At 37.8% G+C, this 8,681-nt stretch overlaps 1 long non-coding RNA gene across 1 annotated transcript; it reads left to right on the forward strand.

The window, feature by feature from the left end:
• The first annotated feature begins 2,131 nt into the window (after positions 1 to 2,131).
• LOC115929752 lies at positions 2,132 to 4,856 on the forward strand. Its single transcript, XR_004066711.1, has 2 exons — positions 2,132 to 2,373; positions 4,029 to 4,856. It is a non-coding gene; the product is annotated as an uncharacterized LOC115929752 (long non-coding RNA).
• The last annotated feature ends 3,825 nt before the right edge of the window (positions 4,857 to 8,681 follow it).

Genomic DNA, 8,681 nt, shown 5'->3' on the forward strand with positions numbered 1-8,681 from the left:
AAATATTACGCATACGGCCCTGAAAAATTAAGACAAATGAAAATAGGAAAATTTAAGTGATATAACAAATTCGAAACTCTTCACTGGCGCGAACTGCTTGCTAGCCTATTTTGTATTAAATGTTTTCACTTGCTCGTCCTTTGAAAAATGAAAAGGATTAGCATTGCCTAGAATACAATTGTGCCTGCCCCGACGGGCCCCGTCCTCCAACCATGGCAACAATAACACACAGTGTATGTACCAAATGTTACTAAAAGAGAGTAATTCATTTTTCTCGCTCGCTCGCTACACTTGCTCGCGAATAAAATGAATAGATATTGCTTTGAAAACAATTTCGGCCCGAAATTGCTGTTTATACTAAATTTACGCCCTTGTTTGTTTCTGCTGCTAAGTCTGATCCGGTCGTGGTGCCTGACATTGGTCGCATTTCCACCAACTCTTCATAATCCGAGAAGTTGGCATCTACTCCTAGAACAAACACCAACAGTTGAGATGTATCGGAGATGTCCGTACTTTCATCGAGTGCAAGAGAAAAATACTCAAAGTTTGCTGCTACATTTCAGAGTTGTTCCTTACTGTCATCGCCCATATCAACGATCCTACGGGTGACTGTTTGGCGGGACAAACTGACATCTTCAAACTTTTGTTTTTCCTTCGGACATAGTTCCTCAGCGCATGCCAACATGCACTCTTTCACAAATTCCCCATCTGAAAACGGCGAAACTAGAGAGCACAGCTTTTTCTTTGAGAATGGTTGGTTTCACAAATGACTCTTGCTGACGTTTCAGTCCGGTCACTAATTTGTCAAGTCTTTGTTTTCTAGCCTCACCCTGTATCTCTCCATAATTTGCTCGATGCAGCGTGTCATAATGTCTTGCAATGTTGTTTACCTTCATTACATTCACAATCTGGTGACAAATGAGGCAAAGTCGTTTGCCTTTCTCTTCTAGGAAGAAATATTTCAGAGACCAATCTGATTTGAAGTTTCTGCCTTCGTCAGAAACTTTCCTTTTCTTCGCAGGTCTCGAAGTCGATGCCAAATTAATCAAGAACACAGCAGTAAAGGGAAGTGGACTATCAAGTTTACAATTAAGATTCATGAGAAAATTCAATGACGGGAGAAAAGTGTTGTAAGTTTTAAGACAAGTATGGCACTTCAAACATATTTTTTGATTCACAACATTTGTATATTACAAACGTCCCTGCGTGCGGAAATAACAAACTGAAATTAACATGGCGAGTGATGTTAATGTCGTTAATGTAATGCACGTGTAATGAGAGAGAATTTGAGGAGTTTTGTATCAACCATGTATCACGAGTCAATATGTTCTGAATGATGAAAACAAATTATGGAAATAGAGATAGCTGTGTGTTAATGTTTTACCCTATTTCATTGCTGCTATGTGGGCTGCATTTCGTTAATGAGCTATTTTTATAATTACTTTTTCAATGCTCCGCGGGCCGCGGGTTGGCCACCCGTGTTTTAAATTTTCAAATTATTTTAATTTTTTCAAATATTTTTATTTTTTCCGCCAAAATGCTGAACCACTCCGGCCCCAATTTGGTGTATATTCTAAATTTTCCAATATTTGCCTCTACGCCCATTTCTAAAGCAAATGCATACATGCCAACTGTTCAGATTAAAGAGGAACATTCCTCTTTTTGGGAGAACATAATTATCATTTTAATGCAGGTGTTCCTCTTCCTGTACAAATTTGTCTGTAGTATTGAATAGGAGAGTTAGGATTGTTCCTCTTTTTTTTGAAAATAGCATAATTTGTACAGATTTCTGATTTTCAAATGTTGGCATGTATATGCAAATGGAGGTCAGGGTTCTTCTCATGGCATGTAGGGACATTTATTGTGAGGAAACTAGCCTATTCAAATATTTTAATTTTTTCGTCAGAATCCTGAACCACTTCGGCCCCAAATTGGTGTATATTCTATTGTGAGCACGAAAATTCGATAATAAACAGGTCCATAATACAGCAAGAATTAACAAAGGAAGAACCTTCCAATTGCCCCAAAAGGCATCCTGGCGCTGCATGTTAATGTTGCCACATCCACTGCTATAGCAACCATCCCTTTATATTATAACTCACAAGGTCTTTTTGACTCCTCATGAATCCTACCTTTTTTCTTTTCTTTAAACCTAGATCCATGATGCATACATTGAGTTAGCTGAACTTTTCATCAAGACGGAGCCCCTCCAAGCCGTGGATGTGTACGCCCGCTATCCCTTCTCAGACGAAGAGTCTTATGATGATGCTTTTCTCCATGGGGAGATCCTCCGTCTCTTGATGAAACATGAAAAGTTTGATGACACCAGACTGGAGAAGCACATGATTGCATACGGCAGAATACTTGGCAAAGGTAAAATCAACTGGACTCGGATGTCAAATTGTTTTTCAACTGGTCCCAGTTGGGGGTGTTTCAATTTCCATATAAAAAACCAGTTGAATATACTGGTTTCAACTGGTAACAGTTGACACAGATCCCAGTTAAACAGGTATTCTACCAGTTGAGACCAGAAATCTACTGGTCGAGGAAGCAAATGGTATTCTAATTGTCCGACTTCAAACTCGTATTTCTACTGGTTTCCAAATTGAATCAACTGGTCTCAACTGGTACCAACTAGAATTTTAAGATCTTAAGGGACATAAAAAAGATTGTTATTGCACAGTTGTTACCGAGATCACTTATGAAGAATTTTAGTGAAATTATTCATATTTTAACTCTTAAGCTGCCCCCATGCAATTCACCCAGTGCCACAGTGCTAATCCCTATTGCATGTGCCCGCTACTAATCTCCTGTGTGCCAAGTTAATTTAGGGTTGGTTCAAGTGCGTGTAGTTTAAATTGTTAGTATGTTTGATCCACTATAACATCTCATCTGTATATTGTATAAAAAAGAATTGTACGTTAAAGTTGTAGGAAATTTAACCCTCTTTCTGTTGATACCAATATCATTTCATGAATCTGTAATTTTGGTAAAGTAAATAAGCACTATCAGTGAGTTGTCAAACCAATCCGTTGTCTCATTTCCCGCACACAATCTGAGGGGCCATGATCAAAACTGACAAATTTGATGATGGAAAATCCAATGTAACGGTATATGTGAAGCACGCAAAATCAAAACAACAATAAACCCCCTCCACAAATACAGTAAGCATTCATGCGTGCACGCAATGCGCATCGCACAATAGGCATAAACAATTAGTGTCCGTGGCACGCGAGCGGATGAGAGTTTATGTGTGCATGGCAAGTCAACAGATACCCGATTATGTGTGCGTGGCACGCCAGCGCATGCACAGAACAGTGTTCTTGGCACGATAAGAGTTAATAAGCCTTTACCTTATTGGTTGTGCAAATTAGAATTAATCGCTTAAAGGAAACCTAAACCCAAAGAATAAGTGTAGGTATTCTGAAAAATGAGATGTATTCCTGCCCTTTGATGTACAATATTCCTTACAAAATTGAAGATGTTCCTGGGCGCAGCCATTTTCTTGAAAATGTGACGTACCTGTTGAAGTTGTACATGTATCATGCAACAAGCTTTAGTTGGAAAGAATTTTTAAATCAATAACGAAACCTTTACTTTTCATTGAAAAAAAATAACTGAGATGATAGAAATTATATTAGGTGAATAACAGGGGCACAATTGTAACAAAATTCTTTTATAAATACTACACTATAGCAGTTGACAAATCTACTTCATTTATGAGAAACCTTCACCCCAGAAGAGCACCAACTTATTCATGCAATTTGCGTTACGGCAATTATAGTACAAAGGATAATAGCAGGTGAATGAAATGCTTCATCACCACACCTAAATTTGAATACATTTACTTGATAACTACTTCGCATAGTACGTCACATTATCAAGAAAATGGCGATGCCCATGTCGTGCTGAGAAACTGTACTGTACTGTTTTGGTGGGGAATCTTGTAGATTTATGGGCAATAATATATTAAATCTTTCAGAATAAGTAAAGTCTGGGGTTTCTCACATTTCTTTCACCCTATTCAGGATGCATTGAGAAGTATGTGCAGATCTTGGAGGCTAAGTTCAAGAATGAGCTGCTGATGAACGTCTATGCTGCCGTCAACCACAAAGCAGTGGATGATCCTGATATGCAGGCTTTCTTTAAATTTAAGATGTGGCTCTAATGGATTTAGAATTTAGACTTTACAATAAAAAAGAATGAAAAGCTGTGAGCTTTCAAATTCCCCCTTAAATTTCAGCAACTACAGTGATATTTGAAACTTATTGTGCCCCATGTGAAGATTCAATATTTGAAAGAAATGTCTTGCAACTTCTTTTAAAGCAAGATAACTACGGTACTGAATAGATTTTAACCAAACTTGGCTAAAATGAAGAGCTCGGTTTCAGACGGTACGGAATCCATAAATCCAAGTTTAATTTGTTACTTTAGCTGATTAATATATTTTTTTTTTTGTGTGGATGTAGTACCTTTTGGAACCAAAATATTGCATAATGTATGCAAGTATGACTTGAATGGATGTAGTACCGAACTGATTTTTTAGTGCCATTTAAAAAATTCAAAAATGGATGAGGATGAAGTGGTTAGATTTTGAGTGTGAAAGATTACAAACATGTAAACAAACAAAATAAATCTAGTAAATAATAATTTATAATATAGGATATTTATATAGCGCACGTATACACTATGTGAGATTAATAAGTGGGAAGACTGCATGAAGCTTGTTCATTATTTGATGATCCGTCCATAGAAACTTTAAACTTTACGTGTATATTTTTGTGTGCCTTGCTGTGGGTTTTATTAACAGATGTCTACAGAGTTTTATTTTGAATAAATTGATGTTTTAAAGTTAATTGTAGTTTGTTGGTTTTTATGCCTCCGTTTTGGGGTTAATTGTCAGTCCATTCACATGATCTCTGACAAACTTGGGTCATGTTCGTATCTTGCATTTTTTACATATGATTTAAATTGTACTTTTAAATTGTGTATGGATGATCTTGTTTGTGTGTCACAATGTTGCACATTTTCGCTCAAATTGGGGTTGAACTTAGTTGTATTCAAACTGCATTGCTAGGCATGCACCTTTTGTATGTGTACTAGCTGGACAGTGGTGGTTAGTGCATCTTTAATAAGTCTGCAGCCAGCTATTGATTTTTTTAGCTATTTTTTTTAAAATGGAATATTATCATTTGATTAATTTGTTGTACAATATACAATTACAATAAAATATTTCTATCCTATTTTTCTGCTGCCATGCAGATGTAAAAGATAAATAAAATGCATACACATTTTTATTTCAGTTTAAAATGCACATATACCCGTTGTAAACAAATTCATCACAATTATAATTGATAATTGACACATATTTGAAAAGCTTAGATCCTCTTTCATTTGATGCAACTCATAATAATGCATATTTCACGCATGAGTGATTAAAATCAATTTGAAGAGAGGAAAACAAAAAGTCATTTGGCGGACGATATCTGACACCTCAATCAGGAAAAATGAGCTAGGAATAACAAAGTTCTGTTGGTTTATAGTAGTGCTTGCACTTCCATAATTTGATTAAACAAATTTGTTTTCACTGGCTGCCTGCCATATCAACAAACAAAATTAACAAAAGACTTAACTCCGTTTTGTTGACAATCAGCCGTAGACGAAAGACTTCATGCATGGCTAATTTTTAATGAAACGGAGTTGAGTCTTTTGTCAATTCTGATTTTTGCTACGGCAGGCAGCCCGTGGAAACGAATTTGTTTGCTAAAATTATGATTGATTTTAATCACTCATGCGTGAAATATGCATCATAATGAGTTGCATCAAATGAAAGAGGAGGATTCCAAATATGATTAAGTTGTGATAAAACTTCGATAATTCTCAGTTTCGTTTTTTCTGGGACGCACTGTATAGAAGAGAAAATATACTCGTCTAAAAAAATACATGTCGTCTTGGCGACATATATTATCTTACCAAGTCGACTACCCAAAAAGTAATGTCGACATGGCGAAATAAATTATCTTGCCATGTCGTCATGGCGACATAAGTTATCTTACATGCACCATCAATGGTGATCGTGAGGCGATCGAGGGACCGGGATCAGGACTAAAGTCACTAGACCTAGACTAGTCGACTGTGAATGAACTACACGTACGCGCGCTGCATGAAATAGTCGTCACACTACATATCTCGCCATGACGACATATACTTTTTGGGAAGTCGACTTGGTGAGATAATTTATGTCGCTATTACGAGATGAACTTTTTTGTGAAGTCGACTTGGCAAGATAATACATGTCGCCATGACGACATGAACTTTTTGTGAAGTCGACTTGGCAAGATAATTTATTTCGCCATGTCGACTAATAAAAGTTGATAAGTCGACATGGTAGGTTAAATATCTTTACATGTCAACATGATATGGACATTAAGTCGACTTGACAAGATGAAATATCTCGTCATGTCGTCAAGTAGAATGGCACTTTAACGCTTCCGTAAGAAGTAGTTGATCTGGCTGGTTATAAAATATTACATAAAAATTGAAAGTTATGAAAACATTGCAATGTTAAACTGTGGTCCAATGGATTAGCATGAAACCATGAAAACGATTTGTTCAATTTCCCTTTATTTACAGGGTTTTTATGTAATTAAACCCTGGTCAATATTAATATAAAAAACATGTAGAGCAATATTTATTCCCCGGCCCCCCCACTCAGTGTTATTTAGGGTACGCATATGCTTGTTTCCTCTTTTTGAAAGCACCCCCTATCTGAGGACTGCCAACATTTCCGAACCCCCCCCCCCCTTTCGCGGGCTTTTCCTGCCTTGGAGACCCCCCTAAATCATGAAAAATGGTCAATGTACCCCCCTTAATTTGGAATAATTTCTTAGGAGTGCAAAGAGATGAGAGAGAAAAAGAAAAAAAACACCCCCTTTTTAAAGAAATATCCGGGTGAAAAGTCAAATACACCCCTTTTTTTTACAATTCTTGGGCCGGACTTTGTCGCACGAAAAGTACCCCTTTACCGGACATTTTGGCAACACGCATGCGGTCATTTCGAACCCTGAGTGGGGGGGGGCGGGATTTATTCCTTCAAACATTAACATTTAATGTGTTCTAAAAACATGATATTTTCACATACCCACAATACTGTCAGCTCTCCTCACATCTTTCAGGAACTTGAGGCCTGCTAATTCCTCTGGGGATTTAAAGGCCGAGAGGCCGTGGCACTCTTTTTTTCTGTTTGCCTTCCTTAGCACAGACTCGTTGGTATAGTAACCTCTTCCTGGTAACGTCTAGCCAGAAATACATTTATAGAAATAACAAAATTAATTTGTTCATTATATGTATATATATATTTATAGAGAGAAAATTATATATCAATGGAAAGATTACTTTACCATAACATTCATTTAAAGATACACACAATTACATCATAAGCTATACATATAGGTTAAAGGCTTTGAAGCGGTCTTCTGGGGGGGCAGTCTTCTTTGGAGCGATTGATTTCTTTGGGGCCGTCTTTTGGGGGGGCAGTCTTCTTTGGAGCGAATGATTTCTGGGGAGGCGGTATTCTTGCGGCAATCGTCTTCTTTGGAGCGATTGATTTCTTTGGGGTTGTCTTCTGGGGGGCGATTGATTTCTGAGGGGCAGTCTTCTTGGGGGCAGTTGTCTTCATTGGAGCGATTGATTTCTGGGGGGGGCAGTCTTCTTGGGCGCAGTCGTCTTCTTTGGGGCAGTCTTCTGGGGGGCAGTCGTCTTTTTTGGAGCAGTCGTTTTCTTTGGGGCGGTCGTCTTCTTTGAAGCGATCTTTTGGGGGGCAGTCGTCTGCTTTGTGGCGGTCTTCTTGGGGGCAGTCGTCTTCTGCGGGGCAGTCATCTTCTTCGGGGAGGTCTTCTTGGGGGCAGTCGTCTTCTTTGGGCGGTCTTCTCGGGGGCAATCTTCTTTGGGGCGGTCTTCTTGGGGGCAGTCGTCTTCTTCTTTGGAGCGATTGATTTTTAGGGGGCAGTCGTCCTCTTTGGAGCGGTCTTCTGGGGGCAGTCGTCTTATTTGGGGCAGTCATCTAGTTTACAAGTTTCAGATAGGGCGTGTCATGTGACTAAGAAGCATGAAATGTTTATGACTCTGGGTAGCAAAAGGTAATTCAGTCATATTGATTACTGATACACATAAGCAAAGCAACATTTGGAGATGACAAGCAGAAATAAACAAATTATTTCAGAAAAATCGTTCAACTTTGTTATGTGCAGATTTTAGTCCAACACTTGTTTAAACGTTTTTGTTTACACCAAGTAGAATATGGGACACATACCATCTTTCTCTAGAATTAAAGCAGGATACCACTTCTTGCTTGCAGAGTGGTACGCCTCAAAACACCCTGCTCCTCTAAACTATCTTCTTTGTAGCTGATCAAGGCATACTTTATTGTTTCTGGAAGGAGATTAAAAAAAGAAAGTAAAATACCTGGATGCTTATTTATATACAGCTTATCAGCAGAATCATGTTTTATAATTCGGCTGCATGGTTCTCAAGGTAAATGTTTTTTCAATTATTTTTCTTCCGATATTCAGTATTTAGATGGAATACTAAATACACTAAACATTCAAGTTATGTTATTCTATTGCAATTATCTGTATCTTCTGTAAAGAGCATATATAGTCAAGTATCTGTGATAATCAAAG

Source organism: Strongylocentrotus purpuratus, unplaced genomic scaffold (assembly GCF_000002235.5).
Source record: "Strongylocentrotus purpuratus isolate Spur 01 unplaced genomic scaffold, Spur_5.0 spur5_scaffold_5, whole genome shotgun sequence".
Classification (NCBI taxonomy): Eukaryota; Metazoa; Echinodermata; class Echinoidea; order Camarodonta; family Strongylocentrotidae; genus Strongylocentrotus; species Strongylocentrotus purpuratus.